The sequence below is a fragment of the Harmonia axyridis genome, chromosome 3 (genome assembly GCF_914767665.1).
Source record: "Harmonia axyridis chromosome 3, icHarAxyr1.1, whole genome shotgun sequence".
NCBI lineage: Eukaryota > Metazoa > Arthropoda > Insecta > Coleoptera > Coccinellidae > Harmonia > Harmonia axyridis.
The window spans coordinates 23,028,472-23,046,022 of record NC_059503.1 but is presented as its reverse complement, the minus strand read 5'-3'; positions in this window follow the sequence as shown (position 1 = coordinate 23,046,022).

The following is a 17,551-nucleotide window of genomic DNA, read 5'->3' as shown; positions in this document are numbered from 1 at the left end:
TCTAGCCCTTCGGTTATGCGAAAACTAGCAAATCTTGCACACACAAGAATTCGCATTCATCAATAAGAATGACAACGAAAAATTAATGATGAATGTTTCTCCTTAAAAAAAAACGAACAGTACACATTCATCTACTCATCTCTTGTGAACTTCTATGAGCGCCTGAGGCTAACATCATTCATCACAATATTCATTTACTTTTGAATGTACCACGGTCCATATGTCTGTCGCTCTTATTGAAATGTGAATACACCTCGTATATTTATCTTAAAAGCTAATAAACTATTTGGCGAACCGAACTAACTTCATTTCAGAAGTTCTCCCAATGTGCCCTGTTCAAATAAAGTATAGCATAATAACTCTGTCACTTCGTATTTTGCCTTCAGGATAACATTATTCGAAAGAAACTGATGTTGTTTTGCTCTCCTAACGAAGGAAACGGCGAAAGTTTCGTTTAATTTTAACAGTTGTAATAACGTTTATGTATGAACAGATGAATGAAAAAGATTATTCTATGATTTCTCATGCACCCGGGGATCTTAAAAGAACACCGAAGATTTCAATGAGTAGATTTCCAACAAATAAAGAGATCATATCATTTTTTCAATGCATCCTTTCTCCCTTGAGCGACATAGTAAGCATAGAGTAAGGAAATAAATGGTTCAATATAATACCAATCCTACAATCTTTCTTAAATACTAACTCACTTTATTCTTGACAGTCATATCTATGTTAAAATAAAAATATTATAATATCATGAGATAACAAGTATACAGACGTCATCTCTCCACCATGAATTTATTGAGGACGTTCTTCAAAAAAAATTTTTAGGCATTATATCAACATCAGCAAACAATTTACAACAATTGTTGAATAAGTAACAAGTATTTTGGATGGATTCCTCAACGAAATAATTCTTCTAATAGGTTAAGTCCAGTATATTTCAGTTCAATATAAGTACGAACTTTTGAATAGAATACTCATCATTATGAATACTAATATTGAGAATATTATGAATACTGATATTCTCACTCTAGTGCAAAATAATAAGACCCAGTCTTGAAAACCATCTCCTTTTTTTCAACTTTTCATTCTTCGTATCGTAATTTGATATATCATTCACTTTTTCTCAATAGAATAAGTCAACGTCAAAATATATTCTCTCCGTTCAACTGATCTTAGTTTTTCATTTTAAAAGTCAAAGCAGAAAATTTTGGAATTATAGAATATTTACCTCAACTGTTGAGCCAATCCATATTTATATTAGTTACTTTAAAGCAGCTTCTAATTTGATTCCATCAAGTTCCCCCAAATTTGGACCAACATTACTATTCAGGACTAACCATATACACTGAGAGAGGTGTTTATTCATATAAACGAAAATGCATTATAGTTAATAAATCATTTATTGGATATATGAACAAACAAATATTAGTTTCATGGAAATAAATAATTTATTTGAAATCCCACCAATAATCTTCATTTATTTACGCATAACCTAAATTAATAATGCTGAAGAAATATCCATTTGAAGGAAATAAATATAGTTGAGGTTAATATATCATTGAGTAATAATTAATAAACCTTATTTATATGTAATAAAAATAATATTCAAATTCAGTAATGGTTAACGTATTTCATAGATAATTATATTGGTTGTTTCTATTATCTGATTATTAGGATCTGAGAAGAGCCGTTTGCCAACTAGGTAATTTTTATAGTTCATGACCACTGTTTTGCCAACATCACTAATAACTAAGCATGTACAAACGATCTAAACTCAAAATTAAGTACAGATGTGCTAAGCGGCGTTCAATAAGCCAATAGTAACACAGATTTTATGTTTGAAAAGTAAATTCAAATCAAAGGAAAAGTTCAAGGACAGATCCTTCAAGGAGATGCGCTTCTCTTTGAGGGATGTGTCCTTAAACTTTTCCACAGATTGGATCGCTAGAATTATGTTAGTTTGATAATAATTAATAAATCCTATATGCTGAGTGAATAAATTATTGAATTCTTGTAAGAGTTTATTTATAAATATCAAATGTTCGTTAACTACCAGTTGAAAATTTGTTGACACTGAATTTATGTTATTTGTGGAGGTAACGTAAGTTCATATAAATTATTTATAACCAAAATATATTAAATATTATCAATTACCTTGCAAACAAATATTTAATAAACTTTTTTGAATGCATAATTTAACGATTAATGAATATATTAAATATAAATCTGCTGTAATAGTTGTGAATAAATAACCTCCAAATAAGAACTTTATTAATAAAAAAATATGGATTTCTCTCAGTGTACGAAATGAAGACAATTATCGTCAAATATTTTTTCTTCAATTTGCTCCTTAATTTTTCACGAAAACAACGGTCTCGATTCCCTGAATACCAAAAGAATATGCTCATAATAGGTATGCAAGAACGATACTTTGTCAAACTTAATTAGCGTAATGACTATGTTTTTATTGGCGAAACGCCGAGGTAAAACCCCGTTTGTTAGTAGGTATACATACCTAGGTACCTTCATTGTCTCATATTCAAGCATGGGAAAATATCATGACCGATAATAATAGGTTATTATATTTCCCTTAACTCGTTTTTATTCTTTATATCTGATAATGATTTTATTATGGACCACCAGCATCGATTCATTGTGATTGTTAAAACTGTGCTTGGCCGGCTGCATACCATCCGAATAATCAATTTGTAATAATCGTTAGCCTGTTATCATTAAGTCCAATTATTTCGAATAAATCGTACCAATTAGATAAGAAATGATCGCGCCAATCACAGGAGCAGTAGATCGAAATTTTGAACGCGGATGGTTAAGGATGGATATTGATTAATAGTTCAGGAAAATAACTTTCAATCTCGTACAGAAGTTAACTAACAAGAAGATAATAACAGCCTGTCAACCAAAGGCGGATCCAGAATTTTGCCAAAGGGGAAAGAGGCTCTTGAAAGCATATTGGTGTAGCAAGAACAAAACTCACGAATGGTGTCGTTTCAGAAATGAAAAATCTCTTAATTGCATCTGGTTCCTAAAATTTCAAAATATGATTACATCCTGCTCAAACATCCATCAACTACTAATCATGACAGATAGTCAAATCTTTTTGATCGCTCTGTTTCGGAACTTATAACCTACGAAACTTTGACAACAACAATTCCAAGCTCCATGCAAAGATAATCACATAATCTAAACAATAAAAAATCCAAGAAGAATATTGAAATAATTACCCAAATTTTCGAGACTATATCTATATTCAACATATTCAATAATAAGTGTCAAATTTTGAGCTTATGCACAACATTAAATCCATACAAAATTCAATAATCATATTGGAAAAAAATATTTGGTTATATTAAATATCTAGTGGCTATTAGAGCTTGGATTAGGTGCTTTTCGAGCATCTTATTCATCTTATTTTTTGGGAAATTAATTTTTTTGTGCTAACTCTGCACTTAGCTTCATCAACATTGCCAAATTACGTCAAAAATCTTATATCACCAATTAGTGCTCAATTAGATCCTATAAAACCATAAAAAGAAATTTACAATTTCAGGGATATTGGTGCTTATTTATGTTTCATTATATGCCGCCATCCATGAAGTAGTATGCGAGTCATAACCGTTGCTTCATCGACAGTATCCAAAAAATGGAATAAATTTCATTCAAAATTAAGCAAAAAGTTCATTTCGTACCGAATATTACGAATTTCTGAAATAAACACTCTCCTATTAATGTATTGCATTATTAATGTGATGATATTGGTTCGAAGTTAGCACCAAATGAAATGTCACCAATATCTTGAAAATGATTAATTTTTTATAATAGTTTGAAAAGCACTAATTGGCACTCTTTGATGGTATAGGAATTTTTGATAATTTAGAAATATAATACCAAAGACTTGAATGCCTATTTCTCCTCGTGTTGCTTGTAAAAATTTACACTGCATTAATAGGCACTAATTATGCACTAAACATCTGATATAGTTTCAGAATCAAGTAGTGCTTCCAGATTTTCGCTGACTTCATCCACTCTTTACGGGTCATTGGCAAGCAAACATGACATGACGATGATGTTGACAGTTTTTTCCAAATTATCGCAATATTGCCCACTTGAGATAATTCGGAGGTGGGAATCTAAAATAACTTCGCTTGTTCACTAGAATAGACATTCAGCGTATTCTGTAACTTCGAATCGAATAGAGATGGTATCAATCGAATAGAAATGCACTGGAATCGTAACATATATCAATTACGATAGGTATATGGAGAATTGGATTCAGAATACCAAATTTGGACGTGATAGAAGTGATAATATTCCTCAAATTACGATCCGATTCGTTCGTTTCTATTTGAGTTACAGAATATACAGAATACAAAATACATTGTAATTTGTGGTGGAAAAAAAAATTTCATGTGACCACTGAATTTTTCATAACAGTAATATTTGTGATCCCGGAGCTTTTGATATTATAAGTTAAGTAAACATATTTTTTTGCTAACGATCGATATATGTATTGATTGAAAAAAACTAAATGTAATTCAACAAATGCTTCACACGATTTCTTTGCGTCTAGTACTTGAGAAAGGATTGAAGTCCTTTGGTGTGAGTGAGGATGAGATTGAAGAATTGACACAAAAAAATGTTTTCATTTACATGCCGTCTAGAGCCCTAAGCAAGCTCATTTGACATTTTCAATGAAATGTAAAGTGTAAGTAAGGTTTTATAGAAAGTCGAAAAATCTTAATGCGATGAATTCGAAAGAAATCTTGGTTACTACAATCTCATTCATTTATTTATACAAAGAGGTTACATGCAGATCTAGTGATCCAAAATAGAACACTCTATTTAAATTGAGTGGGTTATGAATAAAAAACAAGAAAATTGAATCTTCAATTAGTGACTAACACGTAGCAACAGAAACGTTATAAGCATATACACAAAAATAAAAGAAGTATTTACAACCAGCAGCACATGAAAAAGGAAAAAGATCAAAAACATTTACGCCTCTATGGCACAGCATTCAGCACTCAAAAATTCTCCTGACTCCCCGACGAAAGGAGAGTAGGGATAAGCTCAAGTATTCTATATTGCCGCATTTTTCATTGAGCATTCTACCCAAAGGGGAATTCTGACCGGCATTTGTTCTCCTAAAAGGTATCTTAAACAATTCAGAGTATCTCAACACTCTTTTCGGGATGTAGAACTGGATCCTAGAAAAGTTTTCCGAACTTTTAGTTAGTCCATTCATTATCTTGAAGACCATAATCAAGTCCGCGATGGCTCTTTTACCCTGTAGTGTCACAAGCCCATGCTTTCGCATCAATAGAGTATAGTCGCTATTTTCAATGGAAGTTTGAGACGTATATGCAACAAACCTGAGAAATCTCCTCTGGACCCTTTCTATCCTATCTATGTGAACCTGATAATGGGGATTCCAGATAACTGAAGCAAAGCAGAGTTTGCTATGAATATAAGCAAAATAAACATTAAGAAGAGGCCTCTCCCGAAAAACAAGACAGGTTCTCCTTATGAAACCGATAAGTTTGTTACAGTCATTCAGTTTTTTCCATATGCAGTTTGAATGTCAGTTTTGAATCCACTAAAACTCCCAAATCCTTCTGAGGTGAAGGATTCAAAACTGACATTCAAACCGCATATCGAAATGATATCAGACCAGAAATGATAAAGATAACGTAATGAACACAATAAAAGATACCAACAGATCCTAGATTCAACCCTTCAATCTTCACCGATAGCCTTTACAATCCAACGTATTCGTGTCCGATAATCTCCGAAAAAAAAACGTGTACCAAACTTCATGCGACAAGAAACACTATCACGTGAGTACGTGTCGAAGTATCACGAGAGAAGGCATAACGCATCAGGCGAGGAGATCCAATAAACGATAAATGTCCGAGATAAGTGATCGTCGTGATGCGAATTCGATCTTTTTGGTATTTAATTAAGGCAATTAAGAGTCTCATATACAACCCTTTTATAGATAACTATCGTCGGGGATCAGTGAATGTCCGTCTGCGGGTCTAGAGATCTCTCGACAAGTGAGAACCTGCTATCTCGGACAATCGATCTTTCGCGCCTCTGATATGGCCTTCGATTAATTGGCCGAAGAGTTAATGCTGTCTAGAGTGCGACGGTTCCGAAGGTATAGCAGTTGAATAGATGTATTATTCGAACCGGAAATACGAGGTTTCTAGGTAATTTAAGGTGTAAACAATGCAGTTAGGGCTAGGTAGGTAACAGAGATAACATCTTTTTATCGATGATGAGGGTTTTGGGACATTTGTGAGAAACAATCTTTTTTCGATAAATACTGGGGATGGTTTCTGTGCTTTTTGATCGCTTGATTCTTGAAAAGGAAATCTCTAGGAGTTCTCTATCATTTCTTCTTAATTTATGTTATTTTCGAATTTTGATCCAGGAATGATCTCAAACTACAAGGTTCGACTTAGTGATGACGAATCCATCCTCAAAATCATTTCTGTCTGTCCGCGTACATGATAACTTTCGAATTGAAGCTTAAAATTTGAGGTTTGGGTTCGGATCTACAGTGCCACGGTTAAGTTCCTCAATGAACTAAATCCCAAATAGTAGGATTTCATGTTGATCGCGTCACCAATGCCAGAAAAAAATTTAAAAAAAATATCTATAAAAAATTATCCAATTCCGTGAAACCAACGAAATTGAGGTTTCCAGTGTAGATATAAAAATACAATCTCAGGCTGCACTCAAAATACAAACTGATCACATCCGTAGAAAATCAAATCGCAAATATGTATATTCGTTTGAGATTGAGCAATACAAGCAATTTTTACCTTCAAACAATAAAGCATGTGTAGATGAAATCTCATGATTAGCAAAGGAATAAAGGAAATGTAAAAGGGGCATCATACATTTCAACTTATGATACAAGAGAACAGATAAAAACTCCAGCAAAAACTCTGTCTCCCCGTATAGAGGTGTAGTGATTGGTTTCTGCATTTGTTTACAGAATAAGCTGACATATTAAAATTGAAGGGCCTTCTCTCCATCCTTTCCCTTCACCAAAATTTAATGATAAATCTATTTTAAATAAATCTGAAATTGAATGGATACCTTGGAAACTACCATGAAATTTATAAATTGGACTAGTATTCAAGTGGTCAATGGTTTCTTCTACGCCACACTCTCATAGTAGGCTTTCAATAGATTGCCATTTGAACGATAATTTTTGCAATGACCGGTCCCAAGTCGATGTAAAATACACCAACTTGTTCTGGAGGGATTGAAACTTGGAAATTTCCTTGTCACTCTCATTAGATGAAGGAAAATATAAATTCATAAATTAATTATTGGGCAAGTACTCAATAGCTTCGTGCAAAACGTATTTATACCGTTACATCGTTACATTCATAAAAATTCGAGCAAAATATCAAAACAAAAATAATGAAAACACTGGCTTCATATTAGGAGCATTTCTTTTTCTTCAAATGCGCCCTTATATGTCTATAAGGACGCAATTTGTAAATGAATAAGAGCTCAAAATCAATCTTTATTTTTCTCCAATTTTCATGAAATTTCAGTTTGCAAAAATATCTATAATTGATGAAGATTTTAATTCTGTCGATTAAAAAGATGGAATTTGATTGGACTTATAAATACAAGTTCAATAATGGGAAAGATACAGATTCGTGAAGTTCAAGCAGATTTTCGAAAGACTATACCATTTGAAGCAGAAAAAATAATATTTTCTAAAATGTTCATTTCGTAACTCAAAAATTAAAAACAATTCCTTTGTAGGATTTCGATATCTGACACTCTAGGTATCTGTCATATTTCACTGAAAAATATTCTTATGAAATCAATCGATACAATAATTCATTTTCTCTATTACAGTATCGTAATGAATTAAATACAGTTCTAAAAACAGTGCTGTAATGAACTCATTGCAGCATTGTTTTCAGTTATATTTTTCGTTTTGTGGTTGTCAACAAAGACTTCCAATCCCATCAAAATATAACACCCATCAATTGTCAAAATAATATAATTTGTATTAGGTGAAATGATTTGCGACATTATTCGCAATTTTTTCAATTCTGTTGGTGTTAAATCGATTTCGTCACATATAACTCGTGAATTTAATGTGTAATCATGAATTATTCCAAAATTCGAAGCGTACGATTATAATTCCTTCGTCGCTCGTTTTCGAATTTGTTTTTTTTGTTTTAGAATATACTATTCCATGACGATGATATTGTGTTGTAAGTTCTCCTACCCTGTCACCTACGAGTAAGTTTTAATTTCCGATTTATGTTCAAAAAGATCAGAATTACATTGAAACAAGAATCTACATGCGAGTGGAAAAATTACATGAACAAAAATATAAACAAACACGCGAAAAAACTTCACATAGGTGATTAGTAGTATTTTTTCAAGAATTCGTCTTATGAATTAACGGCGAAATATACTGTTGTAATGAAAGAATCATGAGTAGGTTAATTGCTTTTTTATCTAAAAATCGTGATATGCACCCAAAGAAAAAAAATAGTTCATGCGGAATTATCATCATCATAATCTTCATTATCATCTGCACCTTCAAGAATCTATTAACACTGAAAACACTTCCATTCATTAAGACCAAATGAAGATTATTTTATAATTAAAATATCATTTAATTTAAGAATAATATCAAATATAATAGAGATATATTCGATACCGAACAACCCAAGGAAATTATTAATATTCAAATGGCCACTTCAACCATCTGAAGAACGACATAACCATTACTCAAACACAAAGACAATCACATATTAGCCAATACATCATGAAGAAACCAATCTTTATTACCAGCACTATCCCTCCAGCAGAATATACAATTCGAAATGTTACTAAACATAATTTATATACAAGAAACTGATTAATAGCCCAAAATTGAGTCAGCTACCGCTCTATTTCCGAAACCACTTTGAGCTTTGTTCGGCCAAGTCGAACCATTGGACTCACAAAGTGGTTGCTACCTCCTAATCTAGTTATTTAAGATTCCTAGAGGGGTTACGCCGTACTTCAATGAACCGCCACGGTTCTTCAGAAAGATGGATCGAGAAAATACCGATGGTATCGGGACCAAAAGGCGCGCGATTATCCAGTCAGGTGCATTCCATCAAAATGTAATTATATTTGTAATTCGTTTTTTATAAACACATTCGGTGTCGGCTGTACCGTTCGTGAACCATAAGATGATTTACCTCATTCTGGCTCATTTGCCCCTGGCGCAAATGAATAAATTAAAATTATAATAAATCCTTTGTGTATAGAAAGCGAGAAAAATTAAATGGTCTTAAATGTGAAACAGCGAATGAGGAATATTTTATGGAAGTGGAGTAATAATATGATTGCGATGTTTATTCTTGTTGAGTGATAGCTGGACTTCAAACAGCTTGAGGGCCTAATGATCTATTTTGCATAAAATGAATTTAGGCGTGAACATATTTTTGTGAAGGAATAGAAAAATGTCTTTAAAATATTTCATCATTGTGTTCAAATATTTCTTGAATGTTGATTGTTGATTACGAAAAGTGTTTTTACAATAAGATGATAAATCTCAAATATTGAATCATTTTGGATGAAGAAGTAATTTATGTTGAAATGTTCCTAAGATGGTCTTCTTCAAGCAATTTGCAGTGGATCGTGTATATTCAAATTTCGAAATTATAAGTATTTCTGCTGTGCTAGTAGGGATTCACGCCTTTGCTCGATTTTCGAGCTACTTGACTTGACTTGACTTGAAATCAAGTCAAGCTCAAATCAAGTAGTAGTTTTTCAATATCAAGTCAAGTATTGATATCAAGTACTTGAATTCCATCAAGCTTCTTGATTTTTAGCAGTTTTAATGTGTAGTGTCACATCATTGAAAAAATGAGAAGGGACCTTGCAAAAAGCACTTTCATTTATTAAACTTATTGTATAAAAGAACCAAAAATATCAACTATTTGAAAATGGAAACACAAATTCAATCATTATTCATTATTATAAAATGAAATATTCGAAAAATTACTGTTTCCTAGTATTGAAAACCTCCAAGCATTGTTTGATTACATAATTTTCCTTCCAGGATGAGGCATCTTATGGATTTGTCACCTAATCTATTGCTAGTTTATGTAACTGTCAGAGCAGTTCTGGTGAATTTCCTATAGCTAACTATAGCTAAAGATGCTGGCAACTTGGCGTTGCTAAAAAATTTTTGGTCACTTTGGCCCAGTTTGGAAAACAGTTTTGTGCCTCTTCCACCATTCTAAAATTTCTTCACAAGTGTCAGCACGTGGTTCCGAAGGAATTTATTGATTTAATAACGTCAAGCCATTTCATTTGCTTGATTTTCAGGAGATTTCTTGAATGAACTAAAGAGATCGATGTCATACTCACTGTATAATTTTGAACTTTTATTTTTCACCTCAGTACCTATATTCTCCATATTCATTTTGTTTAAATACGCAATTATTTTCGACTACAGTATAAAACGAAAAACTAACGATCACATAAGTGGATACAAAAGCCTTTCTGTTCAATCAGAAATGATTTGAAGAATTGTTTTTTTTTTCAAATATTACTCATTTTCATGAAAATTTTCTCCCCTAATAACTTTGAATGGTATCGCCTGTAAAGATGTACAAGATAAAATAAATAAAATTTCGTGATTATTCTTCGATAAAAATTCAACAAATGGACATATTGAGGACATAATTGTGTGTGAATTATAAGAATAAGAATAAGATAAATTATAGGGAATGATCTGCAAATTTGAAAAGTAGATTGAATGAACCATTCAAATTGAGTGTAAAACAGAGTTAGAGAATAAACCTTGCTGGGTTAGTAAACCATTTAGAAACCTTTGTTTCTCAATGAACCAGATATCTGTTATGGCAATTATTGACAACTCAGCTACAAAGAGGATAAAAACGTCATTCTATTCCAATTGGTAGTTGATATTGTCTTTTTCTATAAATAAATATTTCTTTGTTGCCAGTTTCACTTCCACTCAATTCTTCACTCCAACTGAGAACTGTATAACAATATAACACGAAGGCGAACCGTGAAACGATTCGATAATTGTTGTTCATTCACTGCGAACAAACGAAAACTTAATTCTCATCTCCAATAATAAAGATGTACACCAGGACGAAATAGCTAAACTCGCTGCATGTTCATTGTTCAACAAGCGTCAATATTGCCATGTTTAGCATTCCCGAGACCTGTATGTCACATGCCGGCACAAAAGTCAACCGACACGGCCGATAAGATAGAGAGCGAAACGCCGTATCGGCCGAGTGCTTTACAAGCGCCCAATATCTTTTCTGCTAAATCATGGGAGACAGTGGTCCATATATGGAGCACGTGGCCGTCTGGCAGGACTGAGACAAGAAATGTAGTACTGCCCGGGACTTTGTCTTGACTTACAATATGGCCAAGATTTGCATAACCAGGCACTCCCAATTGTAACATAAAAATCGTCGAATTGAATATGTCAGGCCGAGAAAAATACGACTGCTCAAAATCAGAACAAGTTCTTCTTCGAAACAAAGGGTGAAGTGTCCTGGTGGGTTCATCATACATGTAAACTTCAGATTCTGTGGTTGTTTGTCATTTTGCAGAATGACATGTTTGGTTTGAGATTTTTAGAATCGGTCGTTTATGAGTAGGGTTTGTTTCTATGTCCTATACTGTCATCTTAGGCTCAGCACTGTTTACTCAACAGTTTCGCCAATTCAGAAAATATTCAATTCCGAAGAGAATTGTTGGTGTGCATCAACATACACACACCCCAACTGATCTTGTAAATGTTATGAAAATACTCCTAGAATCGACATATCTAAACATAAATTATGTAGCTTCAAGTAAGTGCAAGTAAATTTATGATCTCAATCCCAAAATCAAATATCAAATCTAGTGAATTCAATATGTAAAATTCAACATTAATAAAACAACAGCAGTTAGATAGAAGAGTAAAACTAAGCATCTAACTACAAAGGGACATTAATTCTACCTTCCATGTGCTCAAGAAGAAAATCCTAAAATAGTGTACAAATGCCTAGATACTAACATGAACATTCTACACCTTCAATCAGGCTTTCCTACAAGACATATCAATCTCAAAAATAAAATGGGTTCTTTAGGAAAGGACCATGTGGAACTGTTTTTACAAAGTACAAAGGACATTGATGTTTCGGAAAGAAGGTGGGTAAGTTTGGAAATATTTGCTTCAGAACAAAAATATAGAAACACAATTACCTAATATACCTAATTTCATTGTGTAAACTATAACTACCTCTAATTGAATAGTTATTAGTTTTACTAGACATCAAAGTAGTATATTGACTATTGCGGCTGATAGTTCATAGCTGAGCGTAGCGAGGCTAGGAATTCAGCTGAGGCAGTCAATCTACTTTGCTACCGAGTTGAACATATAATTTTATTTTGGTTGTTTGTATGATGTATGTAGGACATTGTATTTGTAAGTCATAACAATTTCCACAATCTTTTTATTGCTCCTGTAGTGTCAAATTAAAACAAAATTTGATAGAAATCCCAATTGTTGGAATGGTATACGGAAATGTATATGTCCATACCTAATAATTCTAGTTTGACAACTTATGTATCTAATGTTTTATTTTTCATTGAGAATAATAATTTTGCTTCCAAGGCAGAAAAGACCTCACTTTGCTACCTAGGCAGGAAAAGTAATACTTTGCTGATTGATATGTGCCTGCAAAATGTTTGCTGTCAATCGAAGAAAAAATTATTTTACCCCAAATTCAATTACATATATATTATAATTATAAGTTTCTCATATAGGTATATGGACTAATACCTTCTGCTTCCCAATATAATATGTCACTATGATACTGATTATAGCATTCAGATCTTATTACATCTCAATAGAAACAGTCTAAACCAAAACGAAGAGTCTTTCGATCTGTGGTTTCCCTCCTAATCGGCTGTTGAAGTCTCCAAACATTAAATGTCTGATTAGACTGGGGTTAGGGTAGCTGTTGACTTCAAGGATTTCTAGAGTATACATACCTTCGACGACAATCATTCCACTTCAGAGTTTAATGAAGATAGGGGAAACTTTCTGAGAAAGGACAATTTTAAAGTTTCCAGAAATAAATTTCAGAGTACCTTTTCTGAACTACTTAGATTATTTCGTATTCGCCATCTCCAGATGTAATAGAGCCTTTATTCTAGAATTCTTATCCAATTTCAATGATATTCGGTATGGTTTTTATGTTTGGTATTCCAATACGAATTTCAGCTTTTTCACTCGGTTGCTATCTATCTAAACTAGCAAAATTGTCGCATATGGGGCAGTAATTCCAGATGGCGTAATTTTCCATTTCGGCAATGTGATTTGGCTACGAAGATCTTGTGATTTATCGTCTTTGGATATTTTGTGCGGTTATTTTAAGGATCTTGTTCATGCCAATAATACTCAGACTATTGACGATATGAAAACAAAAAAAAAACAAGTTATTGTTGAGATATTGACGGAAAAGTGAAGACAAGCCTTCGAAAATTATCTCACGAAGATCAGATCCTGTGAGAGATCACGCAGAGGACATTTAAATTATGTTATATTCCACATATAATGGACAGGTTTAAGTTCTATATTGAAATAAAAATTCGATCTATATGCTAAATAAAATTATGCTTTATTTACGTTTTTTTCGGAATAAAAAATGGATAACGCTTTATAATGTAGTCTTGAGATATTTCATCAAAACCTAAAAGAAACGTTAACGATAACAATACGCAAAAATCATGATACATAGTTGTGTTATAAAATGCTTCAAATATCACCTAAAATTAAACGTAGGTAGTACAGGTCAAAATTATGAATTAAATTTTGAACTCTTATTTTTATCCTACAAAATTCATTGATATGATTCTCAAGCTAATAAAAGCTGAAAAAGCCTCATTAGAATACCTTCTTCTTTTTAAAAGGTAAGATAAGTATTTTGGATTCCAAAGTTCATAACCGAAAATAAACAAGCAGAAATAATACTGCATAAGTTGGAAAGGTATAAATTCCATAGATAAAATTGAAACTCCCCTACTGTTCCTAAAAATCAATACCTGCGAATTATTCTCATCTTATCTTCATCTCGAATCGAGAAATGTTTTTTTCACTCGATCTTTGATAAATCTCTGTTTACAATAGGTGTCCAATGAAAATAAACATAAGGCCCATGAAGGAATCCAGCAATTCATGTATCAATGCAATCGATAAATTATTCCTCTGTAGTTCAGGGCCGTATTATTGTCAGAAATTGCAAAAATAGGTTGAATCGATATGAATTTGAATTTAACACGAACTGCATATATTTGCCTTTCATTGTATGATTATTGGATGAATGGAGTGTCAAATCCGAATGGCTTGAAAGTTAAAGGTATCTACATTTTCTCAAAAATTTGAAAGAAATTATTTCTTTGAAACTTGGTGGTTAGTAGTGAAATAACAACACAAAGGCTTATGTAACTTTCCTAAAGATCGTAGAAGATTAAAAAACAATTATTAACTTCAAAAATTTCGAGAGCTCACTCTCGCTATGAAATTCTTTTATTTGTGTCATCATACACCAGATGGAAAAAAAATGAATTTCGTGTGCTGATATAAAACTGCTTTTTGAAGGGAAAAATACAGTTGAATCAAAATCTTGGCTTGATGAAGAGTTTCCGAGGTCTGCACCAGGAAAATCAACCATAATTGTTTGGTATGCTAAGTTTTAACGTGGTGAAATGAGCACCGAAGACGATGAACGCAGTGGACGCCCAAAAGAGGCTGACACCGACGAAAAAATCACAAAAAGTTCACAAAATGATTTTGAATGACCGTAAAGTGAAGTTGATCGAGATGGCAGACATTGTAAAGATATCATCTGAACGTGTACATCATATTATTCACGAGTATTTGTACATGAGAAAGATATGTGCAAAATGGGTGCCGCGCACAATCGATCAAAAGCAATAACATGTTAATGATTCTGAGCAGTGTTTGAAGCTGTTTAAGTGCAATAAACCAAAATGTTGTGACAATGGATGAAACATGGCTCCATCATTTCACTCCGGAGTTCAATCGACAGTCAGCTGAGTGGACTGAACACGATGAACCGAATCTAAAGCGAGGAAAAATATAACAGTCAGCTGGTAAAGTTATGGCATCAGTATTATGGGATGCGCAAGGTATAATATTCATTTTTTAACTCCAAAAGGGCCATACCATCTTTTAAAGGATGAAATCGTTAAAAAACGACACTATTTGAAGAAAAAAAGGTGCTATTTCATCAAGACAATACGCCGTGTCACAAATGAGAACAATGGCAAAATTGCATGAATTGGGCTTCAAATTGCTTCTGCATCCACCGTATTCGCCAGATCTTGCTCCCAGCGTCTTTTTCCTGTTCTCAGACCTCAAAAGAATGCTCGCTGGAAGGAAATTTAGCGCCAATGAAGAAGTAATCGAAGAAACTAAGGCCTATTTTGAAGCGAAAGAGACAAGTCGTACTACAAAAATGGTATCGAAAAGATCGCTATAATCGCTGTATCGCCCTCGAAGGCAACTATGTTCAATACTAAAATCGAATTTTCCCAAAAAAAAAATGTGTTTCATCATGGTAGACCGCGGACTTTTCAATTGGCCTGTTAGCTTTCCTTATTTATCATTCTTCATGGTTATCAAATTTAATTTTGTATGCCATCCAGATTTTTGTGTTCGTAAATTTGAAATGTCATATTGACGAAAAAGTGACCTTTGTTAAATTAAACTTCAATTTTATGAATTGACGTTGAAAAGTAGACTTTTCAGCATGTTTGAGTAAAAAACCTCAAACAGTGCGTAAATGAATAATTACAACTAAAGTAGTAGGAACAATATTATCAACCTTTCAGATTGACCATATCCAAAATATATCCAGTTGAACTTGAGAATATCACAACAAATGAATCTTTGAATGGCCATTCCACTCCTGCTAGGGGTGGGGGCGAATAAATCTCTCAAAGAGATATGATAGTCCGATAGTCCCTGCAATTATTTATCGGCATGTGGAGACCGAAGACAATCTACGGCGATTCTAAAACAATAGTGGGCGTCGCCCGCAATCAATTGTCTATGAGCTATTATTAAAGACCCAGCAAAGAACCATCGAAAAACTCAGACTATTTTTAATTTCCCCCTATTTTTATATTTCTCGGATCCTTTTGTTTCTTTATCAATAATGATGTGGATGATGGTCTTTTTTGTCCATTGTTACCTAATCGTTTCCTATTATTGATACTTCGCCGGTAATATACTTTAATATACTTACAGCCATCCAAGGTAGAAGTTTATTCGGTATAGGATTATCTGAATATATGTTGTTGGTTCAATTATGGATAAATTCTTTGAAGTATTTTGAGCATTAAAATGAGGAATTTCACATCCTTATCATTCACTCAAAACAATAAATTTTAACGCCAAATCATTAAAAACAGATCATAAATTTTCATTACAAAGTTTCATATTAAAATTTTGTTATTTGATCTGACTTTCTTGATTTGCTTCATTAAGTTCCCCTTTTAAAAATCTCTTAATTATTAGGATATTGATTCATGTTATTTCTAATTTTTCTGTTGGGCGCTTGTTTCAGGGAAATAACAATCTATAATTTTGCGCAAATGTCCGTTATTTTCGAATTTTGAGCCGAGAGTGATATCAAACATAAAAAAATGTTTGTGAATATTTCTTTTTGAAATTTTCAATTACAGGACATCAATTTTGTACTTTCATTCATTTAAAAAAATAATTGTTGTAGATTTACGTGAGTAGTGATTTTCTCGAAAATTGTACATTCTATGAAAATTCAGGAGACTTTTTTTTAGTGGAGCTTAGTTGATTTCAGAATTGAAATAATTTTCTCGAAAAAACACATGATGTAGATTTTCAATAGAAAGAGGATCATCGCACTCCTATATCTACACCACTGGATAATGTTGGTCAGAGACACTTATCTAATTTGGAAAATTACATTATTTAGACTTCAATATCCTAAAATAAAAAAAATAATTTTGAAAGAATTTTTTTTCTATTTTGAAAATTCCTGCTACCACTTCAGAACTGTGATAATCGTCTGCTTTCTCTTTATTGAATAGCTTTAAGATTGTAATTCGACATATCCAAACGGCAGCTCTCCTAAAAAACTTTTTTAGTTCATAAAATTATCACACTTGTCGCTCCTGACTGTAGCTGAAGCCACCGCAACAGAGCTTAGCTAGCCCCCACATCATGGTTGGAAGAAACAACAGACTCACTGAGGAAATTTTAGGCTTTCCCAAATTATATGTGGTCATTCAATACCATTTTGAGGTTAATTCAATAATAAACTACTACTTTTGACAAAACAAACGAAAATTTTGAAATGATGCCGTTGAATGTTGATTCTTTCTATAGCGAAATCTTAAGAAAAAAAAAGCCCGACACTGATCTGGGTCGCCAGCATTATCC